Source organism: Amblyomma mixtum, chromosome 2 (genome assembly GCF_055824585.1).
Source record: "Amblyomma mixtum isolate Tamu chromosome 2, ASM5582458v1, whole genome shotgun sequence".
Taxonomy (NCBI): Eukaryota; Metazoa; Arthropoda; class Arachnida; order Ixodida; family Ixodidae; genus Amblyomma; species Amblyomma mixtum.
The window spans coordinates 161,607,693-161,634,182 of record NC_143013.1 but is presented as its reverse complement, the minus strand read 5'-3'; the positions used below and the strand labels follow the sequence as shown (position 1 = coordinate 161,634,182).

The 26,490-nt window shown below is 45.0% G+C and overlaps 1 pseudogene; it reads right to left on the bottom strand.

Annotated features, from left to right (window-relative positions):
- Positions 1 to 4,356: 4,356 nt before the first annotated feature.
- On the bottom strand, positions 4,357 to 7,882 carry LOC149361431 (uncharacterized; annotated as a pseudogene).
- Between the last annotated feature and the right edge of the window lie 18,608 nt (positions 7,883 to 26,490).

Sequence of the window (26,490 nt, the reverse complement as noted above, 5' to 3'; positions counted from 1 at the left end):
TTCCGGGGCCGGGTAGTTTAGGAGTGGGAAAACGGAGCCACTATTAAAGCATACTTCTGGGAACGTTGGTCTACACTCTTCGCTATTGTTTCTTTTTTCCTCGAAAGAGTGCCATTCCCACGCGGCAGGCGTCTTGGGAACAGCATCCTTGAAGGAAATGACGTTTGACCACTCTACGGGGTTGACGTAGAAGGAAGAAGGGTTTCAATAAGTACATCCCACCGCTTGCTTTTCCGGAACCTGTATTCATGCGTATGTATTCGTGAGTGTGTGGGCTGTATTCTCTAGCAATGCCTGAGGAGCTAAAGACAAAGTCAAGATGTTACCGGCTAGCTGCGGAGATGACTACCATGCGTCTTCCTAAAAACGATAATTGTTTAGGTCTGTATTCTTCCGAACTAAAACCGTCAAGTTGAAATTTCGCTCACGTGGTCACAGGTTTCACTGTCTATAGCCCTCACAGCTACCTTTTCCTCTGCAGCAGATTGTTAAACAATAAAGATGGTCAATAGGTTTAGAGGTAAAGTCAAAAGAAAAGAAATTAAAAGAATGACGCCCGGGCCAGTAATATTCTTCCCACTACATTGAAGACTTCCGTAATCACGCGTCCACCATAGCCGTGTGTGTGAGATCAAGGGCCGTCTTGCAGTCGCACTTGCTTCAACGTGAAACACACAACGACGGCATTTGTCCAGGATATAGTACGAAAAGCAATAATTGTAGGAAATTCGAAAAAAATATAGATATATGAAAGGTAGCATGCGGAAAAATAAAATGGAAAAGTAAAATGACTCCTAAAAGCAAACGAAGAACCTGAAAATGAAAGGCCGCTTTTTTGGCACAGAAATGAGGAAAGCACTGGGGCTCCGTTTGAAGCATAACGGGTGGTGATGTTTTTTTAGGTTTTACATAAGTAAATGCGGTAACCAGACGGTTATCGTGTCTCTGACTCGTTTGCGGGGGGTAACCTGTAGTCCCGACGGTTTTGTGCATACGTTACAAAATATCAATGCATACTCCTCATTTCTGCACATAGCACACCGAAAATAGCAAGGTCCAATGACTCAGCAAGCAAGTGCCACAAAGTACGCGCATTGCCCGCCGTCCATTGTTGTCAGTGCAATTATTTCGCCGTCTTTTTTGGTTGAGGTCTTTTTTTACCACGGCTGCACGTGTTTCTGCTTCAGAACTAGATGACGTGCTTTTTAGCTTCCTTTCTACAGGTCCCGGTCTGAGATCGACGTGCGTTGCCGACGACCTTCAGCGCTCAGTCAGAGTCAAACCTTCGTGTATAAGTTTTTATAACCGATGGATGGTCAATGGTCAATCATATAAACAGGTCAGCGGTCAAGAGCCAAGGTCATCTCAAAGTCAAGTAAAGGTTAGGCCGGAGACGTGAAGTTCACGTCAAGGTCAACCAAAATTTCGTCACGTGATCGGCTTTTGTCTCGCCAAAGAGCCTAATCGCGGCGTTTACGTGACAGTGAGTGGCGTCACGCCATCTTTAACCGAGTACATGACGGGAGCAGCGCCATTGCACCTAGGAGTAAGTCGGCAAGCGGTGGTCACGTGCTAGGCCGTGTCGACAGGGTCTACAGCAGTGGTGGTGGTAGAAAACATTTATGTATAGATTAAGAAGCTTATGCATGAGCTGACCCAAAGGGGCCAGCGCTTACGAGTACTAAGTGGAGGTTCCTAGTTCGGGACCACAGTGCCGTCGGCCGCCGCCCGGTCTCGCCTGACCAAGGCCCGTTGGGCCTGCAGGTCAGAGCAGCCGAGCAGGGTCGCCTGCCAGTTCTCCCGGGTTGTATTGAGGTGACGGGGGATAGCACGGTTAGAGGGGCAGTCCCACACCATGTGGTAGATGTCCGAAGAATTCCCGCGCAGTGCGAACAGCTGCCCGAAAGAGAAGGGTCGAAGTGTTTGAGAGCTGCTGGGCACAGCAAAGTATTAGTATACAGGCGTAGCAGAAGCCGCTCCTCCACCTTTGAGAGACCTTTACATGGGCGGGGACAAAGACAGTGGCGAGATCTATATAATAAAATCATGTCTTTGAAGGAGTAAGCTAGAGTGAAGTTGAGTTCATGATCGTCGGGGTCGGAGGGAAATGTCCAGCCAGAGAGCGCGCGGCAGGCGGAGTCAGCTGCGTAATTTTCCTCAAGGCCCATGCGAGCAGTAGCCCAAACGATACGCCGGTTAGCGGGGTACCCCGGTGTAGACGCTGTTTTGAAGAAGGCGGTAGGCTAGGTATGGTACCCAGCCCTGCTCGACGTTCCGACAGGCCCGTCGCGATTCGGAATAATTGTTTTTGAACTGAGATCAGACGCAGCCAATGCCCTGGCGACCTCATCCGCGTAGGTTATGTCACGTGCTCGGAAAGTAAGGCCAGTCACTGTTTTGATTGGTGGACGACTGTGGCCGTGTACCATTCCCCATGGTGGGGACGTGTGGCTCCCACGTAGAATACGCCTGGTTTCGAGCCATAGTGGCGGGCCAGGGCATCCACCCGCGCCTGGCGCGAGCCATTCCGGTCCTCACGGTTGATGTTCGTGGGAAGAGAGTGCATATAGAGGGCGCATCTCTACTGGGATGGAACGTGTACGCGCTCTTCCATGAGAGCGGTGTGCTGGATGTGTAGTCGGCCAAGGAGGCGGCGACCCGACAATGTTTTCGAAAAATGTGTGTATCGGTTGGTCACGCGGCTACCGGAGCTTCGGAAATGTGTTCACCATGTTCAGCCCCAGGAAGCGCTTGTTGGAGGTGTTCGCGGTGAGGTCCAGAGCCTGCTTCATAATTTTGCGCAGGATGGCTTCTAGCGCATCCTCGTCTTGCTTCCGCAGGTTGGAGTTACGGAGTCGATTCTATAATTCGACTGGTTACAAATGAATGTGCCAGCCGCAAGCTGCCCTTACATCGTAACCCCAGCGATTGTTAGAAACACGGCGTACCAAGCGGCCCACCTATTCCCCCACCTGACGGAGTTTGGCCAATGTCGTTCCTGAGCTTTTGTCTTGATGTATAAAGATACCCAGTACCCGGACTTCGATATTTTCCGGGGCAGGACCTGTCTCAAGAGAAAATGAAATTCTGGCTGTGCATCTTGGTGAAGGGCGTGTGTCCACACATTCAGACTTCTGGGTGGCGCATTGGAGGCCGCAGAAGCGAGCATCACGGTACTATGTTTGCCGGCTCCTGCACGTTGGCCCCAACGTCTCGGAGGGAACCCTGTTTGGCCGACACGGTGATGTCATCGGCGTACGCGCATGCTGCACACGGGCGGCAGCGCCCAGCTGGGTCGGTAGGTGCATCATAGCCAGATTGAATAAAAGGGGAGAGCACCGCGCCCTGTGGTGTACCCCTGGCTCCTGAATGAGAAGGGACATGTTCCTTATCCTGGAGTCGACTCTAAGGTTGTCGATCGGTAGCAGCACCGCGCCTTCGCGCGTACACTGTAAGAAAAAATCCCGCAAAAGTACGTAACATGTGGGCGCTAACCTTGTTGCCGCAACATGTGCTGTACCACTCCGTTGTGCACGTGCCCCATGGTGAAGTAGTGCGGTGCATTGAGCGGCAACAAGGTTAACGCACACATGTTATGTACTCTGTTATGACGTCAAATCTTCTGTATACCACGGTGTATGTGCTGTTTTTATGCTGACGTTACATCGACCGTCATAATAATGTACAGCATATGCGTTGCAACTTAATTAACATGACATGATCTGTTTATACGTATACACCCCATGTTCTGTTCTTATGTTGCACTGTACATTACACAGCAAAGTTGCTACCATATGCATGTCCCGTAGCATTTATCAGGAATCCATGGCCAGTTTTGAAAGTTGACTGAACACATGCTGTTCAATGCTTTACGGCACATAATACTCAATGTTACACTCCCGTATTTTTCGTTCGGGGCCAGGCCCACGTTCAGGTCAGAGGTATGCTACGCATGGTAAATATGTCATGTCTGTAGCCTGACGCTGGTAGTCGATGCAATAACACATCTGTGTGTACCAAGCTAGAAAAGCCACAAAATTTGTACATATACATGTGTCTATATGCAGTACTTTTTTGCATCTGCTTCAAATATTTTCAGGTAGAGACGCAATCTAGGAATAAATATCGCAAAGAAATGGAATAGTTTAAGAAAGTTTTAATTAAGAACATATAGGTACAAAAAATAGCAAAAGCAAGCTTTACAGAGAATCTACATTGAATGATATAAATAAAAGAGTTATTTGCAACAGCTACTAAATCCAATATCTAATCTGATATCAGAGTTCATCAACACACTAAATTTGCGCTACACAATAATCCAATATCTAAGCTCTGATAGCAGAGTAAATAAGCACACTAAATCTCAGCCATGCAATCTTGCCACTTTTTCTGAACTTTTCAAGCTGCTGAAGGGCACTGTGCACTTTTGGATGGACTGAGGTTATCCTCCGGGACAACTGCCGGCTCCTTTCCTCTGGGTTCATCCCCACCAATTGCCTGAAAAGAAAAAGACACATTTAGAAGCTAGATCATCCTGCTTAGACCTGCAGAATTTTAGGGCTAGTCTAAATGCATAGCTGCCTCTGTTAGTACCGCCGTTAGGTCGAGTTTGATTCCCAACTGTCCTATGCTCTCTTAGCGCCACTTCTGTGGAAATAACGCTGCATATTAACATCATTTACATGGTTATACTAGCTTTTCAAGCAAAACAAAGCAACACAAAGCAATAAAAGCACACAGAGTAAGGCATTCTGCGATGCCAGGAGAGTAAATGACTCCGTACAAAGCAGGCAACAGTAACTTGTTCCAGAGACTGCAGTTACACAGCGCATTCTGATTTGAAATTCTTTATACAACCAATTTCTGTCCCGAGAGATATGCCTTGTGCATAAGCCACACCGCAGTTACTGCCATATGCCTCAGCTTCTAATTTTGGCAAAAAATTTTGAGTTCTGTGACTTGCAAATGAAGAATCGCAATATTCTGGAGGAAGGCTCCCACACATTCACGTACACAGCCTCACACACAGCAATGGCTCACATGCCATCGCTTCCTGTCTTAATGCTTCGTGGCCCGTACAGCACAGTTCTGTGCTTATTCAGCATTTTTTCGCTTCCCTACTACTCAAGGCTCTTTCAGTCCCTTCTCTTCTTTCTAAGTAGTCTGCACGGTTTTCTTTCCGCGTTTCTGGTCATCAAAAGTTTGCTTTCCCTCACAGCTCATGAGCCTGGCGTGTGAGCTCGCTGTGGGTGTATCAAAGTGAGAAAAAAAAATGCGCTCTATTCATACCTTGGCTCCAATATAGCGCGAGATGCTTTCTGAAGCATACGATTTTGAAAAAAAAACTCGTTCTAGATTCATGCATATATGGTAGCGCTGCTTTTGGCAGGTGCCCGTACTGTAAATTTCTCATACAAATATGTGAGAGTGTTGCTGCCAGAGCCGCAGCACTTGTGCTGGCTTGCATGAGCAGAAGAGTAGCAAACATATCAAGGCATCAGCAGAACTTTGTTCATTACCAGGTTGTACCCTTCCTAAAAATTCACATGAAAAACAATCACATTCCTATCGTTCTGTCATTGTACTGGTTTCTACAGACACATTATCGTCCAAAAAACGATAATGTGGCTGCTAGCACACCACTGCACAAAAATGCTGAAATCATAGGTTTTTGTGAACTAGGGATCTTATACATGACTAGACAATGCAGTCAAGCTCTGATTTTATTACTCAGCCAAATGATTGAAAGAGCTGAAGAAAATTATTAACCGAGCCATACTCACATAAAAGCTAGCCTTGAAGACTTCTATAAAGCCATGAAGAACAGCCCAAAAGAACAATACACAGTAAGCAGACAGGCTGAGCGCACGTGTGTGCATGTCGTTCTTTAGCACAACTCTTCGTGGTTTTGGAGAATAGAAAGAGACTAGCATCTTTCACGGGGCTTACTTTGCAACTACAGCACATTAAATTGCAGCTCATCTCTGGAGGAGGGCTCAAGAATGTTTAGCATATGAAAATAAATATTCTTTACTAGCTGCCTTGTTAGAATGGAAGCTTAATTAAATCTTGCCTACTATTTTCCTGGCCTTCCCGGAAACAGCAGGTTTCACCAAGGATTTCTTGCATTTCATGAGTTCATATTTCTTATTTCTTTGATACAACAGCAGTTGCCACCCGAGAATGGCATAAAAAAACTAACAAAAGAATGAAAGCCATGGTTGCATGCACTGGAAAGCCCAGCGGACTCCCGATTTCTGACACAAGCCATCCAACTCCTAGCAGCTTCACACATGCTTGGGCCACATAGTTGAGATAAGTAGTTGCTTTCTTTGTCCATGTGCCACAGCGCTGTTTCACCGTAATGTTCGACCTACTCGCCCATCAGTTCGTATTATTAAGGTTGTCAAACCACGCACAAAATGCACATGCACATTTAATCGCAACAATGTCAGATGTTGTGGGAAAGATTCCAGGCTTATGGAGTTTGCATGCAGCTTTTTCTCACGTCTCACTGAGTATAAGGCTACTGCAACAGTCAGAGAGATAGACATGGTAAAAACTTGCCGATACACAAGAGAAAAATTTATATGCTTACCTCTGAATGAATTCCAATGTGGCTTGCACTTCTTGACTGTATTTGATATTGAGGCAAAAGTATGCAGCAAAAAGGATCTCCATGGCAGCCAGAAAGCTCAGGCCTTCCAAGCACCTCGCTCCATCGAGCGTCACAATGCATGTAAAATCAGATGCTTGTGCCTGAAAAGAAATCTCCTTTAGTGACAAAAACGGAGTTCAGATTAGGGGTTAACAATTGTGGAGCAATTTTTTTTTAAATGCTACAGCTCAGAAGAATAATTTTTAGCATTATAATATGAACATATACAATTTTTTTGCACATAGCTAGTCATGTCGGCACAGCTCACAAAAAACATTTTCAGTACCTCTATATGTAGCATGCTAATGGTAGATGCTCAAGCTATTTATAAAGCAATGGACAAGAGCAGATGAATGAATGGCAATGCATGCGATATTTTCTAATATAACTCTGAAGTTAATTTTATAGCCCACAAACCACAATTTACATCTGCACTAGCAGGGTTCAAGCAGCGGATTATGCTGCCAGCTACCATATCTAAGAGAAGACTGCGGCATGTGCATGGTAAATTCAGCTTGCCGGGCATGCCTCATCGAGCTGCATTGAGTCTGACTTAGAGGGCAGTTCAAGCCCCCTTCTCCTGTTGTTATTCTAGTTCATTGTTATTGATGAGGTTTCATATTTTATAAATATGCTTTTTATAAAGTTATACTACTGCTCAAAGCATCCAGAAAATCATAAAAATCTTACCAAGTACAACCACCGTTGGGGTGGGGGGCAGATTGCTATTAAGTTCAGCAACACAGGCTGATGTCTGTGGATGTAAGAAGCCGTTATCATAAGCAGATGTATAAGGGCACACAGGTAACAAGTGTGCCGAAGAATCGCAGGAATAATGAGCATCTACCGAACTGCAGCAGCAGTACTACAAAAATGAAAGTTCACAGCCTTCTCCATTTCAGTAAACCTTGAGGTAGTGCCCAGGAAATTTTATTGAAACACTTACGGATGTTAATTGTAGATTAATTCACTTTTTCTTTGCCACTGGCTGCAGTCTCTGTGAGAAACTGCCCTGGAGTGTGCAAGTTTCATCTACGGTCATAAAGCAGAAGTTTTCGCAGTGCTGGGAGGCTACTAACTGAGTATCCATTTCCGCAATAATCTTACCTCAAAAACACGAAATAGGAGCTCTGTCTTTTCCTTGAAGAAAATGCACAGCAATGGGAATACCCCACTGAGGAGTGCTTTCGGGCGGCCAATGTCCTGTGCTGCCTTGTCTGTCATAAGGAGCCATTTAAGTGCCTCGTCTCCCATCAGGCTGTGCCGCAGGAATGCGTACAAGACGTCCAGGTCTGCAATTTCTTGATTTACAAGACTGATGCACAAGACTTTTAACCTTTTCAGAATAACGATCCAGTGCTAACCAATTCATCAACACCTATACTGTGCATCATACATTACCACGAAACTTCACTTTTTGCTCTGGCGTCTTAATGCGAAATTGATGGTCAAATACAATGTGTTTCAGGGAAGTCTGCCACTAATTTTGAAACATGAGCTTTCTGGGTTATGAAGGCTGGTTCTGCAGCAGAATAATACCAGTGTATGCAGACAACGCAAACAGGTTAAACAAAGTCGGCTCAAAAGCCGGTTAAATAATTTCTCATAATTAACTTTATAACTATGGCGTTTAGGCAACTGGTTTCGATTAAACATTAGAAGCCGGTCATTAATAATAGCCATATCAATTTATAGAGTTTTCAAAACACGATTACCTTGATGCTATGGCCCAGCAAATTTTAGCTACATCGTGCCAAAATACACGCATTTTTGAAATGCATGCAGGCAAAGCAATCCCTCCAGTGCACATAACTACTCAAAATAGCCAAACTTTTCGAGTTAAGTCGTCAAGGGTAATCTTGTTTTGAAAATTCTGGAAACTACAAATCTCTAATTGTAACCAGGCGCTAACTGTAACCGTTTAAGTCATCAGAAATTAGTTAAACGAACCTAACCTCGTTGAACTGGTGAAGTACGTGAGACAACAGCAGTGACGCTTGCTGACAGGTGCAGTGACAGCATTCCAGCCATGTCACAATCGCGTTAACGATATGTAATGTCTAAAGGGGTTATTTACGATGTATAACGTCTAAAGAGGTTATTTTTGCGCTAATACGTGCAGTTTTTGGCTGATTGTGGCAGGAAACATCAAACGCGTCAACTCTGACCGCCGTACCGGCTGCACATTGCAAGCGCGTTCACCGCACAGGATGCTGGGAAGGTAAACGCTCCGATCATGCAATACGCCTTCGCCATCACGCCTGCTCTCGGCGAGCACGGAAGGTGTCAATGGGAAAGCACTCAGTTGCACTCTCGCGGTGCTACTGCTCTGCGCCTCACTGCTCGTTGGTTCTGCTCCAGTTCTGACAGCAGAATGTGCCATGAGTTTCGAATTAAATAAAGTTTCAAACCAATTTCTGAATTTTGCTTACTTTTTTGACCAGATAACAAATGTTCACTGGCCTGTATTTCATGGGCTTCGTACTATTTAAGTGTTGTTGGAAGTAAAACTTTGACATGGAACATGGCACTAAAAGTGCCTTAATCAAATACATTGCTTACCCTTGCACATATTGCAGCCAGTTTAACACACACTGAGTAACAGTTATTTTTCGTGAAACCTCAACCAGCATTTCAATTTACTGACAATGCAGTTTTCAAGTAAGGTTGCATACATACCTTCTGAAATGGGCCAGGAAGTGCTGCTGCGTGAACAGCAAGGGCCACTCTTTCTGCACATCACAAGCTCGCTTGCCTTGGGTGTTGATAGTCACTTGAATTTCTGCATCGGCACGCATCAAGAGTTCTTGATATTTACTTCGGTCAAGTGGGTTTGATGCTCTCAGATGTGCTAGAGTTTCATGAGACAGGGAGTTCCATGGAATCGGTTTGGTTTTTGTGGGGTTTAACGTCCCAAAGCGTCTAAGGCTATGAGAGACGCCGTAGTGAAGGGCTCCGGAAATTTCGACCACCTGGGGTTCTTTAACGTGCACTGACATCGCACAGTACACGGGCCTCTAGAATTTCTCCTCCAAAGAAATTCTAGCCGCCGCGGCCGGGATCGAACCCGCGTCTTTTGGGTCAGCAGCCGAGCACCATAGCCACTGAGCCACCGCGGCGGCTCCATGGAATCGATAATGACTGAAAATCTTCCAGTGATGGCTGGGGGGACGACGTTGAAGGCTCTTCTGTAAACAACATTCAAATGCAATCAAGCTTGGCAAAGGAGTTGAAAAGTGGTAACAACAATAGCACTTACAGCAGCTGAGAAAATTATGCGATGGCTTTCATTGCATAGCATTTACAGTCATTTAAGCCGGTGACCGATATATTTGCGTTTATGGGGTTTGAACGTGCCAAATTTACTCAGGCTGTGAGCGATGCCATAGTGAAGGGCTCCAGAAATTTTGACCACCAAAGTTCTTATGAGGCACAAACATGGAGGCTAAAAATAAAGGTTGAACTTAAATTGAGAACAACGTGCAATGAAATTGCACAGTACATAGGCCTCTGTAGTTTCGCCTCCATAAAAATTCAACCACTGCAGCCGAGATCAAACCTGTCTTTGAGGTAAGCACTCAAGAGCCATATCCACTGAGCCACCACGGCGTTTTGATCAAGTAACGAAGTCTTTAGCATGATGCATCATCATCAGCCTACCTACGCCCAATGTAGGGCACAGGCATCTCCCATGTCTCTCCAATTAACCCTGTCTTGTGCCATCTGCGGACACTTCATCCCTGCAAACTTCCTAATGTCATCCGCCCTCCTGACTAAGACGTCCCCTGCTATGCTTGCTCTTGTAGCATTACGCTTTACAAACGCAAGTTATCTTGCCTTCCCATCACATTATTTTTTTATTTAGATTAAAGTATCACTAACTAGCATTTATTCTGAGATCCACTCTGCTTTCTTTCTGTCTCCTAACGTTTCAGCTATCGTTTTCCTTTCCATAGCTTGCTGCAGTGCTCTCAATATAAGTTCAACCTTTATTGTTAGCCTCCATGTTTCTTCCCCATAGGTGAGCACAGATATAGCTGTTATATACTTGTACACTGCCATTCATCACCTAAGAGCACCTGCCAAATGCACTCCACCCCATTCTTAATCTCACAGTTATTTTACTCTCGTAATCCAGGCCTGCAGTCATTACCTGTCCCATGTGGGTGTATTCCTTACAGCTCCAATCCTTGCCACAATTCTGCATATTAATTTTTATACCCACCATTCTGCTTTGCCTGTCTAGGTCATTGATCATGCTCTGTAATTCAACCCCCGAGTTTACTTAGTAAAGCGATGTCATCAGCGAATCGCAAATTACTAACGTATTCTCCATTGCTCCTATACTAAGCTATTCTTAATCTGGATCTCTGAATATCATCTGTAAACATATGGTGAATGGTACCAGAGAGATCGTGTCACTCCCTGCCTCACACCCGTACTAATGGTGTTCTGTCACTTTCTCTGTGAAGGAATATGGTCGCTGTGCAACTGCTGTAGATTTTTTCAGTATGCTTATATGCCTCTCCTACACGCTGGTTCTCTGATGCCTGCATGACTGCTGAGGTTTTGACTGGGTCAAATGGTTTCTTGTTGATTAAATATAGGAGTTGGTTATATTTTACACTATGCTCTGTTGTCTGATTCATAGTGTTAATATGCTCCATTATAGAGTACCATTTACAAACGCCGGCTTTGTCTTTTGGTTGACTTAGGTCTAAGATTGATCTAATTCCATTAGTGATGACCTTAGTCAATACCTTGTAAACAGATAGTAGGCTGATTGGTATGCAATTCTTCAATTCCTTGATAACCCCTTCCTTATGAAGTAAGGTGATATTAGTGTTCTTCCAAGATCTGATACACTAAAGATTGCGAGGCACTGCATATACAAGATGGGCAGTTTAGCACGGTGGCAGCAGGATGTACAATTGGGTTACTCTGACCTATGCTTGCAAATTTAAATAAAAATGCTTTTAGCCAAATGGCAGCAATACTATATGCATTTGTGCATTTTAACAGAACATAACCCTGAGAAATGTGTGTGTAGCCTAGTTAACCTTAATGTGGTGCAAATATTATTTTGATCCATGATGCTGCCTTTTGTGGGCTTACTGTTCCAGATCTACACTTGAACTATGAGAAACATTGTGGTGGAGAGCTTCACATCATTTCTGACCACCTAAGGAACTTCACTGTCTATTGGCATCGCCCAGTATACAGGTGGTTTTCTATTTTGCCCTTTTCAAATTTGACTGTGCTCTGGCCAGGAACCCAACCTCTGACCTCATTCTCAGTAACAAAATGCTATAGCCACTACGCTGCCACGGCAAGTAATATATATTTTTACATTGGTAAACAAAAGAAAAACGACTTTTGCATAGGACAGTGACGTGTGAAGAAAAAAACTGCAAGATGGGGTTAGCAAAAACAATTTAATTTTTTAAAAGCCATAAATCAATGTGAATATAAAAATAAACAATATACTGTGTTTCATGCATCAGGTGCAACACTGTCAAAGCTAGTGCTCTTGTTTGCACTGCATGCAACTGCGATAAATAAGTACTGCGTTCCTCGTGGAGAGCAAAATAAATGCTTTGCCATGACGCATTTGTCATGACGCATTTGTCATGAGCTCGGTCAAATGCGCTATTATTCCTGATGGCATACGCTATCACTTTCTTTGTGCCTTTGAACACTCGGCCAGAAAACTAGCTCGAATAACATGCTCCCTGTATTTTCTCATGCAGACTTGCACCTCATGTATGAAATGGAGGTTAGCAGCCACCCCAGAAGTGCATAGTGGTGGCAACATCAGTGCAGGTTTGAAGAAAAAAATGTACTGTTCACACTGGAATTTTTGTCAGCCAACAGCTGCTGCTTATGAGAACTTCTTGTTGTGCGAGATGGTAGCTGTTCATTGTAAATATTTAAAGGTGCCATAAAACACACACACACCCAAGAGAAGACAATGGGACGGAGTGCCACTCAACTCACAACCACTCACACAGTTGTGAGTGGCGCTCCGCCCCATTGTCTTCCCTTGGGTCTGTTTTTTGGTGCCTTTAAATATTTATAATTAACAGCTGCTGCAGCAAGGACATGTGATTTGCTCCGTCCAACATAGTGGCAACAGAAATCAATAACATGTGAAAGATGTGGCTTCTCTACCTTTTATAGCTGCTATTGCTTTACTGTGTCTTATGTCAAGTAGGTGCAGTCATTTGAAAAACACTAATAACAACAGCCACACCAAAATAATATTGTGCTAGTACCAGTTTCGGTTGACAGAAGTTGCTCCAGCTCTTTTTCAGATCATGACTACACATAGCATTTCTAGTTACATTCGGCCTGCCTTCCAGTCATTTCTGCAGCACTTCCATTTCTCCGAAATGGAAAAGGATACAATCAAGTTTCCGATGACAATATATCAAACTGTAATGTATTTCCTTTTTTTTCACCTTTAAATCTTTTCTAACGAGAGACGTCTAGGTCCAGAGAAAAGTATCATGATTTTAGCGCTATGTTATAATTTTAGTGGTTTTGCTTGCACTGTTTGTTCACACGTACAGTAATAGACAAAACAGTGTGGGTTGCAGATTCATGGAAAAAAATGTATTCCTGCATGGTCAGGCAAAGCATGCCAATGAAAAGTACAGATACATGATGACACATGCGTGCTCCATTCGCTGGAATGAATATCTGACTTTCTAGCGAGCTAATGCAGAAAACTTTTTTTAGGCCAATCTGCATCCTGCAAACTTTTGTCCATGACTGTACAACCATCACATGGGAGCCGTGGTGCCACAATACAGTAGCAGGACTGTTAATCAAAACTCATGGATCTTATCACCCAATATAACTATATGCAGTGGCTACAATAATGCATAGAACAATGCAATGCATTTTTAGCATGAAGCTTGTGTGCTTCAAGATTTACCAGTCACGAGAAGAGAATTATTAAACCAGAAAACTTTGTAGGCATAGTATGGTAAATAGTCAGGCCACTATAGTCACACTTAACAGATGCAGCCGATCACTTGACCCCCCCATCGTTAGCCTAGACTGAACTTTATGCTCAGGCAAATAAATGCTTGCTTCATGTTTTAAGTTACAGATAGCCAATCTAAATTCCTTCAGAATTGACATGCCTGTCCTTTGTCTACATTAGGTTATAATAAGAATGCACATATGCACATTAGTCAGGTCAGACCCATAACTTTGCATCACTCTACTGATGCAGAAGGCCTGTCTGCGGTGCGATGCCAGTGCCTGCATGTTAAAAATCCCAAATGGTTAAAATTAACTAGGAGCCCTGCACTATGGCATCTTCTTTAACCCATGTGCAGCTTCAGGGTGACAAGCCATATCAGCCTGATGAATGCAAAGCACTGTGTCATAACACATTTCAATGCACACTCTAGAAATGTTGTTGCCAGCCTTATGTACGGCATCCTCTGAGTATCACGGTTTGAAATTTATATTGGCCACAAGATAGGTGGTGCATCTCCTTATGAACAGCGACCGAGTGTTCCATGCATTTTGTTGAGCGTGTATCACGCATACCAATAGACTAAACAATCAAAAACGCATTTAATGTACTGAAAGCATCGTACTGAAAGCATCGTACCTGCACTGGAAGCGTCTGCAGTGGAAAAACTGGAGCCAAGTACAAATGTGCAGCCCAAACTGCCACCAAAGTTCTCTTGCATGAACTTAAAGCATTCCGCATCAACCTCTGTGCCGTCTTCAAGAAATACCTAGGGCAGAGAAGACATATTAGAATGTGAATTTTTAAAGCAAGGATTAATATAGTCTAGCAAGCTATAAACAATCACCTCGTCGGCTCCAGGGAAGATGTAGGTCTTAAAAATGAAAAGTTTAATACAATAACGTAATGAAATTAGATGTGGATATGTATTACTTCCTTCTCTTTTCAAAAATACAATTAGTTTCAGTATATCTCAATCAGTACTCATATCATGGAAAAATAACTGAAGCCTAACTAGGTAATTTTTTTACGGTTGTTCAATTTCCTTCAACAGTTCTTGGTTCCGATTGGAATGCAGCTGTAGCCGAATACCTGCCATGCGGAGCTATGCTATATACATTGCTATTAAGTACAACATCGCATAAAAATGATCAATTTTGTCAAAGCACCAAAACTACGATATATTATTAGATGACAGTATTGTTCACGAATTTGATACGTTCGACCGAGCTACAAAAAAATAGCATAGCTCCATGGTTCAGTTATTTCTGAACTCATCAATATAAGTTTAATTGAAATTGTCCAATAAAAAGTAATGAAAAGTTCTGCTAGGGTACTGGCAAAAAACACGAATTAGAGAAAACAGCATTTGAGGTGTGCACATGCCAACCATCTGAGTCCTCAGAAAATGGCGCAATGCAGATATTCCGGGAGAACTTCACGATAGTGAGTAATACCCAGATTAGGGAAGAGCACCAATTTTCAAACAAGAGCAAAATGGTGGTCACTGGATATGTGGCTTTACCTCAATTTGCTCAGAAATCGCCATTTCAGTGTTTTGGAGGCATCAAATGTATCATTTTTAGTTTGGTAGCTGGAGAACAAATTATCATGACAACACAGAGCAGACAAAAGAAGGACGAGAAAGGAATACGCCGGCACAAGCACTGACTGTTGACAAGGTTTACTGGAAAGCACGTCAAAATATACACATCACGGCCTGAAAAAAACAACGAACAAAGTATGCCTTGTCACATTCACATTGGGTGTGTTGAAAACAAAACAAAAATTCATTATGAAGCATTTAACAGCACGACCTCTTTCTTGGAGAGCGATACAGATGGTGCGCTGACATAATGATTCTGGTTTTTTGAAATTTATGCGCCATCCATTACCTGAAGCACCACCTTTTTCCAGTGTCTGTCTAGCACAATGCAGCACATGAATTCTGGCACACAGCATTCAGGATCTAGCAAATGATCGCAATCGCGGCAGTGAATCATCAAATTCCCCCCTTACAGCTTTGTTTACTTCGTAAGGGTGCTCTTTTAGCCTTTCATTGGCACACCTGCCAGTTTTACCAATGTAAACATAGCCACATTTCAAAGGAATCGAGTACATTATGCCTTCAGTGCACTCAATGAAGCGATTCTGATGGTTGAATGTGGAACCTTCATTGTCTTGCCGATCTTGGTTGACGCACTTACACAGGTGCTGAAGCTTCTGAGGTGCGGAGAAAAGAACATCAATGCCGACTCAACTGCCTATTTTATTTAATTGGTGCGATAAATTGTGGATGCAGGTGACAGGCAAAACCTTTCTTTTCAGAGTTACAGTCTCAATGGGGGCGCAACATGCCTGTTTGAACTTGTGCTTAAGGCACTTGGCTACAGACACCAACAAAGGTTCTGAGTATCCAGCAGTAGACAAACAGCTAATAATATTTGCTGAGCAAAACTGGATGCCATGGCATGTACACACGATTTCATCAAGGCAGTTTAGAAGCAAAGTTTAGCAATCTCTCTTCACCAGCCTCGAGTGAGCCGAAGAAAACGGTTGTTTTCTCCGCACCTCAGAAAGCTTCAACATCAGTGTAAGCGTGTCAGCCGAGATCAGCAAGGCAACGAAGGTACTACAATCAACCATCAGAATCGCTTCGGAGATTGCACAGAAGGTGTAGTGTACTCAATCCCCTTGAAAGGTGGATATGTTTACATTGGTCAAACTGGCACGTATGCAGGTGGGAGGTTAAAAGAGCATGTGAACAAAGTTGTGAGGGGGAATTTAATAATTCGCTGTCGCGATTGCTATCATCTGCCAGATCCTGAACGCTGTTCGCCAGGATTCATGCGCTGCATTGTGCTAGACAAACAGGGAAAAGTTGGTGCGCGAGATAATAGAGGCCACAGAAACTGCAATCATTGCGGTAGCACACCTTCTGTATTGCTCACTAAGAAAGAGTTCGTGCTGTTAAATGCTTAATAATCAATTTTTGTTTTGATTTCAACACATCCAGTTGTGAATGTGACAAGGCATCTTTTGTGCATTGTTTTTTTAGGGCACAATGTATATATTTTGATTTGCTTTCCAATAAACGTTGCTGAAAGTCAGCGCTGGTCTTGTCTTGTCTGTGCTGTTTTGTCATGATGTATTACCAACAAGCCCGTCCACCCACCTTAGCAAACGTCAAATTAGACCTTGAGACCTGGTAGGTAGGTACGTAAAGATATTGAACCCGAATATGCCATTTTTTGAAAATTAAAATTTGCGCATCTTTTTCATCATTTCAATGACAGCGTCTAAAGTTAATGTCTAGCAAGCGTAGATGAAAAAATTACGATGCTATTTGACAACTGCTGAAAATGCCATTAAAACAAGTCATGTGCCAAACAGACAAGCCTCTAAAGTGACCAACAGGATATGACACAAGACTGAAACTAAGCTACATAGGGGAAAAATTACAGAACAGCCTTACGATAAAATATGTCACACTGATGCATTGTTAATGTACAGCCTACACTTATAATAATAAAGCCTGCAAATCTTTCATGTCGTTGTTACTTTTTTTGTAATACCCTGCATTTTAACCCCTGCCTGAAACACACCATCAGTTGTTGCTATGGGCTCCAGTATTTTCTAAAACCACTTTCCCAGTGTGAAACCAATGCTCCTAAAGCCCATTCAATTGCATATCTTCACAAGTGTGGGTGCCGTATTTTATATAGCACAAAATATAGAGAGGGAGTTACTATACGTCACCAATCCCATGTCCCAGAAACAGGTTGCATGCCAAGCAGATCAGGAGTTCTGTAGGCAACAGGCTAAAGGAATGTCCCATTAACTTGCTCCAGGGGCATATTGGAACTCACTAACGCATTAGAAGGCACATCTCAAGACTGAAGAGAGAGAGTAAACGTTATTGTTCTGGGACTCAACAGGGAAGCAAGCTAGACTATTAATTCAAACATACTCAATGCACATTAGCCCACATTCTAGTTTAAAAACTTGCTTCAAGCTGATCTACAGAAGTAGAAAAAATGATGTGCATCAAAATTTAATATGGCTACCTTGGCATATCAGCAAGTCAAGATCTTTTAGTTTTGGTACATAACACCTAATGCAACCAAATTTCAAGGAAGGTCATTAAAAACCAGCCACATGTGAACAGAGACAATTTTTACTTTCAGTAATTTTAACTTGAACGGGACTGAAATTATGTTCAAACTAAGCAGAGCCTTCTATACACATTTCATGCTGAGGGAAGAAAATATATCAGTTCAGATAACCAAAAAGACACATGAAAGTGGCTGGCCCAGTGATAAGTGCCAGTGCACTCTCAGTAGTCCCATGCAAAACGGAACTTCCCTCATGTAATCAAACAAGATATCCACAAAATGCAATGCAAATTTCTGTTCTGGTTTGTTTGGCCACATTGTAGATGTGCGAATAAGAAACACCGCACTTCATACGCTTTTTTCTCGTCTTTTATCTGCTATGATTTAAGCTGTATGCTTGAGCAAAAGTAGGCAAACTTAAACTTGCCCTGAGATTGCTGCTTGGGACGCCAGGGCGTATGCCTTCCTTTGTGGCCTTCTCCTTTATATCTTCAAAGCTCTCAACGGCCACAAGTATCTTAATTTCGTGATCTTGGCTCCAGATTTTCACTAACATCTGCCAAACAAAAGAACAATATGATGTTACACCTGCAGAACCATAAATATCTAAAACATGGTGGTGTGCGCTTTGTGCATCAGAAGAATTACACTACCAAAAATGTTCAGACAGTGCTATCATATATAAAGGGGCATGTAAAGGGGATACATTTTGGCGGCTCTGCTACATGCTAAAATAAACTGATGACCACTTGTTTTGAACACGTTTAGTGAGAACTTGGGTCCAGGACACACAATTCAAATGTGTATACTCATTAAATTTTTCTGCTGCTGGCGAGAACAGTGGTAGAGGCTGTCATCGAAACTTGAGTGTATAGTGCGCCAAACACAAAACAATTGAGCACTTGGAAATTCTGAAGTGGCAATAAATCAGTAACACAAAAGTGGCAACCCTCATTCATTAATTTTAATTAATGAGATAGAACCAGATTAAACTATTTCGTTAAAATCTCCATTAGCTATTGAATTTATTTATTTATCTCAAGTTTCCTCGAGGCTCATGCAGAGGCAGTGAGAGGGGAGTGAGCGGTTTCAAAGTGACACACAAGAACAATGCTGAACAGGTTTCCCAGTAATCATGAACGCGTGTATCGTCGGGTACAACTTAAGAAGGCAGCGGCTTTTCCCTGTTAAAGAACCCCCTGCCAGCCAATGGCGTCAGCCGATGCTCATTGTCCTACTAGCGTGACAATGCAGGGAGTGGCAGATGAAAGCGGATGGTCCCCTCCATCCATAGTCCCGGCTGGACCCCTCTCTCCATTGTGGCACCGCTCCCTGCATTGTCACCCTAGCAGGGTCATGAGAATCGGCCGACGCCATTGGCTGCAGGGGGGTTCTTTGACGGGGAAAAGCCGCTGCCCTTTTAAGTTGTACCCTATTGCAACATCATACCATACAGGATTAAGAGGCAAATGAAATACGCATCACACCTTGCTATAAAAAATACGCAATGTACAATGAAGGGGAAAAAAAAACAATACAAGCCACGGTATCACAAGGTTAAAGTTGTTTAGAAATCGCAAGAGCAGCAACCAGTGACTATGCAACTGGCAAGAGCAATGCATAAATGGTACCCAGTACAATAAAAGTAGCGCTTAGACACGAAAGATAGTCTCAGTGAATAAATTCAGTGCTACTGGCAATATTTGCATTCATTTTGCTCCGAGACGAGTACGTGCTTCTCTTAATGCATTAATTAATCAATGAAATAATTAATTTGCTTCAGCTATTTGATGCACTTAATGACATGTTCATATGTTCAATTTGCTGAGTTCACTAGTCAATTCGTTTCACTTGTGGATGGATCCACGAAATTAAGCACAGACAAAACAAAAATGCGTTGATGCTGCCTTATCTGTCGAAGACTGGATAGGGAGCAGAGTACCTCCCAGGCGCGAAGACGACAATATATGTCGTTCATGACGACAATACATGACGACAATACATTATGACAAACCATGACAATATATGTCTACCACCTGCTCATCACCTTATCAGTTCAATGCCGCGAATCGAAAACACGTGCGCCCGCGCCTCGCATGCAGGCGCGGCCATAAGTAAGCGGAGCACGCTATTGCGTTCGAAGTGCAATCACGCTTTCTCCATCGCCAATGAAGAAGCGTTGTCTGTCTACAAGAAAGCCCACCAACCTCCGCTACCAGCATGCGCGCACCACTGCTGGAAATTTCAATTAGGTGACGCGTGAAAAATATTCGAAGACAGTTGCGTGCTCCCGTTTACTTCTGTCCGCGCCACGCTAAAGAGCCTTAATATTCCGAGCTGGACATGTTACTGATAAGCCGACGCGAGGACGGTTTTGGCGCACTAATTTTCTTTTCACCGCAGCCAATGCGTACAGTGAGTTTCCCGCCAAAACTGAAAGTGCCGTCTCAATAATGACACCGCTGATAAGAGATGAATGTATACATACCTTGAAAACGAGCAGCACCTCCGTCGTTCGCCCAAGAGATGCTGCGTTGCGTGCTAAACAGTTGCAGCGCGCTTGTATTTGCAGCCGCCTCCAGACAATGCGCTCTTCGCGCCCTACTATACTTCGTATGAGCAGCCGCGTTTGTGTCACTCCGCGCTGCGCACAGCGGCTCCAGGGGTGGTATTACTCCGCAGGACAATAATGTCCCCAATAATATAAAACGCCATTTCCGTCTGCGAACAGCCTGCATGTGTGTGACGCCTCCAATAAGCGTGCAGTCGCTCTGCGTAGCGCCGAACATAATAGCACGCAGATACGAAGGCTTTTTCGCTTTAGTTGCGCATTTCTAAATTGCGTAGCAGTTCCCGTTTCGAAACAAGAACTATACTTTGGCGATAGTGCCGGCGTGGGGGGCGAGTTCAGTTCAGCTTTTCCCGTAGATTTACAGAATTTTCTAACAGTGTGCTTCACATGTGATGTTCACGTGCTAGGCCGTGACGTCACGCGTTCGGCTGAGCATGAAAAATAAGCGGCGCTTTAGCTTGGACTAAATCGAGTGAGAACTGGTAGTTTGGCGATGGTTTAGCCTGGAAGATGCCAAAGAAACGACCGACGGACAGCATAACAAGTAGCTTGGTTTGGGCTAGTTGGTAACAGTTCTTCGAAAACACAGCTCAAAAAGGACACGAACGACACAGAAGTGGACAGGACAGGCGCTATCCACTTCTGTGTCGTCCGTGTGCTTTTTGCGCTATGTTTTCGAAGAGCATAACAAGAATTCGGCCGGCTAAACTAGCGTGAAGCTGCCGCTCCTCACTCGGTTCAACCGAAGCTAAAACTCCGTTAATTTTTTTGAAGATGTGCCCTTGTTAGTAAGTAGTGCGGAAACTCCAGCATTGCATCCCTGACGCCAGAATTCACGCGCGCTCCTTGCGGTTTTCGCGAGGCAAGTTCCTGTTGTTTTGCAGATAAGGAAGTGGTGAGAGCCTTAGACACGTTCAGTTCTTTTTACAAATCCTCTCATGACCCCCACTGCTGCAGGAATGGCAAATGGCGCCTAAACGTTGACAGTGCATGCTAGTTTGAAATGTTAGTTCGATAGTGCATGTTAGTTTTTAAAACCACCGCTTTTTGTATTTAAGAATTTATCTCGAGTAGTCCTTTTCATTCGTGTGTCATTTCTAGATACAAGCCCAGCAACGTTGCTTTTAATTTCTTTTCAAATTCTCGGGGCATTAGAAAGGACATTGTAGACCGCCCTTATAATGCACGTCCACCACAATAGAAAGCTTATGTGTGCAACATGTACTACCTATGGATCCATCGCTGCCTCATTGTAAGGTGGGCCGGCACCTCTATCGCGCAGATAAGAATAAAAATCCTTCCCCCCCCCCCGCAACCCCCAAAAAACAATTATATTGTTACAGGTTCTGTTTACAAAAGTTATTTACATAGGCAGGTCGACCCGAGCCTGGCGCGTCAGCGGTAAGATACCGAACTGCCTCTTTTTCCCCCGCAACGCCAGAAAAAGAAGAAATGATATTGTTACAGGTTTTATTTTTTTTTATCTGAGAAGTCTGCCATGATGCATAAGTTGAGAAAAGGGGGAGTGGAAGGTAGGTTACAGAAAGTTAAAAGAAGGAGTGTAGAGCACTTTCGGCGAGGTAGTCGCATAGGCTGCCGGTGAAGTGATTGTCCATAGTCCACTTCACATAGTCCCCGTCGCGGTTCCACCACAGGCCGACCACCCTGAGGAGCCGTTTTCTAATAGGGGCCGTCGGTGGGCAAGTCCACAACAGCTGCCGCACATCACAAATGTCCGGTGCAGCGCCGCAGTGAGGGCACCTGTCAGTTGCTGGCAGATATTTATCACCCAACCGATAACGGACGGATGGGGTCAGGGCCGCCCCTGCCCGAATCTGGCGCACTGATACCTCCTCCTGCCGAGTAAGACTACGGTGGAGAGGGTGAGAAACGGAGGAATTAGAGCGCGTGCTCGCTGACGCAGAGCTTGTGGATCGGAGACATAGGACAGGAACGGATCTGGGGGAAGAGTGGAAGGTGGCGGCTCGTCTGATGTGTCAATGGGAGTCATAGCTACTGCTTGAATGTTATGTGGATCGTGAGCATGACCGCGAATGCAATGTATGAGTACAGGACATGGGTATTTTGCGCAGAGTATATGAATTGATTGTGTAATCTGGAATGTGCGTCGAACAACCTTAAGCTGTTTAAGGGCGGCGAGGGAGTCTGTATAAATATGAACTCCATTCAATGTGGGAACGAGTGGAAGGGAAGAAATGGCATTGTAAATGGCTTGAAGTTCCAATGCCTGGGGGGTACATGTATCTGCGGTGTACGTCGCACGAGAGTTGAGATGCGGATGGGATGGACTATATACAGCAGTAACTTCCCGTTCTGCAGTATGTGATGCATCGGTGTACAATATGCACCCTTCAGGCAGATATGCGGCTGATACCGACGGGGAAAAAGTGGGGCGATTGTATGTCAGCTGACAATAAGACCACGGAGGGAGCGTCTTTATACGATGAAGTTGTAGAGACTGTTTGCGAGGTATGTTTGCCACCCGCTGGACGATGAGTTCACTGAGAGTATTAAGTTGGGCGAACTCCTGAAGCACGGATATGGGTGTCAAACGAGGCAAAAATGTTATGGTGCGCATAGCGTCACGATTCATAGCTTCGAGGGAGTCCCATGTCTGCGGGTGAGACATTGAAATTGTGCCTGATATATTATCCGTGGCTGAAGGATAGAGCGCACAAGCTGGTGGGCCGTATGAGCACGTGCGCCACCAGATCGCATAGCTATGCGACGAATCAAAGGTTATTCACATAACCAGGTCGACCCGAGATTAGCACGTCTGCGGCAAGATACCAAACTTCCTCGTTTCCTTCCAGCTGGCGCACTTCGTTGTTCCGCAGGGTCCATGCGTGGCTCGTGACATTTCCCCTTTCGCACACGAAGCCCTCTGGGCCAGTCAATCAATCTTGGTCCCGAGAATGGAAGGGCTTTACCCGAGCGATATGCACGACTTGGGTTTCCCTTGAGCGGCGTCCAGGCGTAGATTCTGGAGAGACCACATAGTTCAGGTCATTGAGGAGAGCAAGAACAATGAACAGGCCTGTGTAGTGGGACAGCAGCTTTTGTGATAAACCACGCTAGCGTAGAGGCGTCCACAACCATACAACGTTACCGGGCAGGTAGCAGACATCCTTGCGCCGGCGGTCACAACGCTGCTTAGAGCGATCCTGCGATGCCAAGGTGCGTATCCGTGCAATCCTACGGGCTTGTTCAGCGCGACATAGAGTGTTTGCATTAGAATGCTCCGTGTCGAGTGAAAAAGGAAAAATTCTGTCGAGGCAGCTTCGAGGCGGACGGGCATAAAGAAGGAAGAACGGGTTGTAGCCAGTTATTTCATGCCTCGACGTGTTATAGGCATATGTAATGAAGGGAAGCACGGCGTCCCAGCCCTTATGGCGGGAATCGACATACATGGCAAGCATGTTCGTAAGTGTCCGTTTGGTACGTTCAACCAGTCCGTTCGTCTGGGAGTGGTACGGCGTCGAGTGGCGAAAATGGCATGAACAAAGACGCAGAAGCTCTACCACAACGTCTGCCGTAAACTGGCAACCACTGTTACTTAATGAATGAATGAAAAACTTTATTGGTACAAGGGTTCTTTCTCTCAGCGTAGGTGGAGCTGATAACAACTCGAGGAGGTCCATGCCGGAGGATGGCAGCATGAGGAAGAAAGAGCAAGACTTCAGCAGCCGTGGCGCATATTCGGGCGGAGGTTTCACAGTAACATGTGAGATGATCAACGCACACGATGACCCAGCGGTTACCGCTGGAGAAGCGGGGAAACGGACCGAGAAGAACGAGACCAACTTGTTCGTATGGTGTGTTTGGAGGTCGCACAGGATGCAGGCGTACAGGCGGAGAAGTTGTGGGAAGCTTGAACCGCTTACACTGCTCGCAGGTGGCCATGTAGCGTTGAACCATGTGATGCATTTTTGTGCACTAAAAACGTTCATTGATGCGGTTGAGGGACCTGGCAAACTCCAAGTGCCCAACCGTGAGGTCATCGTGCATTGCGAGTAGAACAGAGGAATACAGAGTAGCTGGAACGCGCGCACTTCCTGACGAGCAATTAGTTCTATAGACTAAATAAATCACGAATGCAGAAAGGACTTGCTTATGCCGGGTCATGGGCCTCAGCAAAAAGCGGCACCAAGTGCTGATCCTTCCGTTGTTCGGCCTGGAAAGTGCCAAGATCCGGAAACTCTTGTGAAACGGCAGTGAGATAGTACTCAAACTTTTCATCATCGGAAGTAGTAGCCGTGAGCGGTAGCCGCGAGAGGCAATCTGCGTCGGCATTTAGACGGCCACTTTTGTAAGAGACTTTAAGTTGAACCCTTGCAGGCGTAATGCCCAGCGGGCCAAGCGACCGCGGGGGTCGCGTAGATTCACAAGCCAGCGCACAGAATGATGGTGGGTAAGAACTCTAAAAGCACGTCCATAAATGTACGAACGAAACCGTTGTACGCCGAAAGCAACGGTGAGACACTCTTGCTTTGTTGCAGTGTAATTGCGTTCCGACTTGCTTAGGGCGCCACTTGCATAAGCGACAACGGATTAACTGCCCTCACGGCGTTCTAAAAGCACAGCACCCACGCTGATGCCGCTGGTGTCAGTGTGGAGCTCAGTGGGTGCTGTCGGGCAGAAAGGACGCAATATTAGCCGCGAGATAAGGAGAAACTTGAGCTGGCGAAACTCGGAGTCGCATTCGGGAGTCCAGTGGAAAGCAGTGTCTTTCTGCAGGAAACTTTGGAGCGGGTAGGCTAAATTAGAAAAAATTTGGGAACGAAACGCCGAAAATATGAGCAAAGCCCTAAGAAACTGCTGACCTCTTTCACTGATTTGGGCTGTTAAACACTGCTTACAGCTTTAACCTTCTGCGGGTCGAGCCTGACGCCATCCGTGTCAACTAGATGACCAAGCACAGTAAATTGGCATTCACCGAAACGACATTTCTTGGAGTTCAGCACGAGACGCGTTCTCTCTATGTAGTCTAGGACAACGGCTAAGCGTCTGTTATGTTCGGCGAAGGTCCCTCCAAAAATAACAACATCGTCCAGATAACACATGCAAAACTTGCCACTTCAGGCCACGTAAAAGCGTATCCAGAAATCGTTCAAAAGTGGCAGGAGCATTGCAAAGGCCGAATGACATAACATTAAATTCATACAACCCGCCAGGCGTCACGAAAGTTTTTTTCTCTTTGTCTTTCGGGTGCATCCGGATCTGCCAGTATACGGATCATAGATCCACCGAGGAAAAGTAGGAGGCTGAGTGGAGGCAGTCAATGGCATCATCAACGCGTGGGAGCGGGTAAACATCCTTCTTTGTGACAGTGTTAAGCCGGCGATAGTCGACACAAAATCGCCATGTGCCATCTTTCTTTTTGACTAGGATCACTGGAACAGCCCACGGGCTTGAAGATTCCTGAATAATGCCGCGCTGTAATATGTCACGGACTTGTTCATCGATCATCTCTCATTCGGAAGGCGAGACGCGGTATGGCTTCTGTCGAATCGGTTGTGCAGATCCAGTAATGATCATGTGATGGTACGGGAAGATGGAATCGGCGGTGGTTGGTCGCGACCGAAGTCAAACACGTCCGCATGCTTCATAAAAACGGCCACTAGTAACTGGCAGTCGTGAGTGGGCAGGGATTTGTTGACCATAGCTAGGAAATCACAAAATGAACAAGGGAGGGGAAAACCTCAGGTTGCTTGAGCCAACGTTTCGACAAGAGGACTTGTCTTCGTCTGGGCAAAGCGTTCATCATTGGCAGGGATTAAATATGGCCTTCGCTCCGAGGAGGAAGGCCCCGGGGTGGGGAAGGAAAGAGGTGTGAGAGGGGATGCGAGTCAGGAAGGGGTGGGAGGTGAATCTTGGTTCGTTAAGCTGCAATACTGAAAAAACTTATACCCGGGGGGTGTGTAATTAACAAAGGCTTTGAAGTGGCTGCGACGGAGGGGAGGCGCTTGGTGGACCTGTAAGACTCAGATATGGGGATTAGTCAGCGTGGTACAAGGCAAACAAAATAGGCTGGCACTGGAAGGAGAAAGAACGGGGGGGGGGGGGGGGGCACATTTCCAACGAAGGACAAGGCAAGGGTGGGGGAGAATGGCTCGGGTTCAGAGAAAGCCAA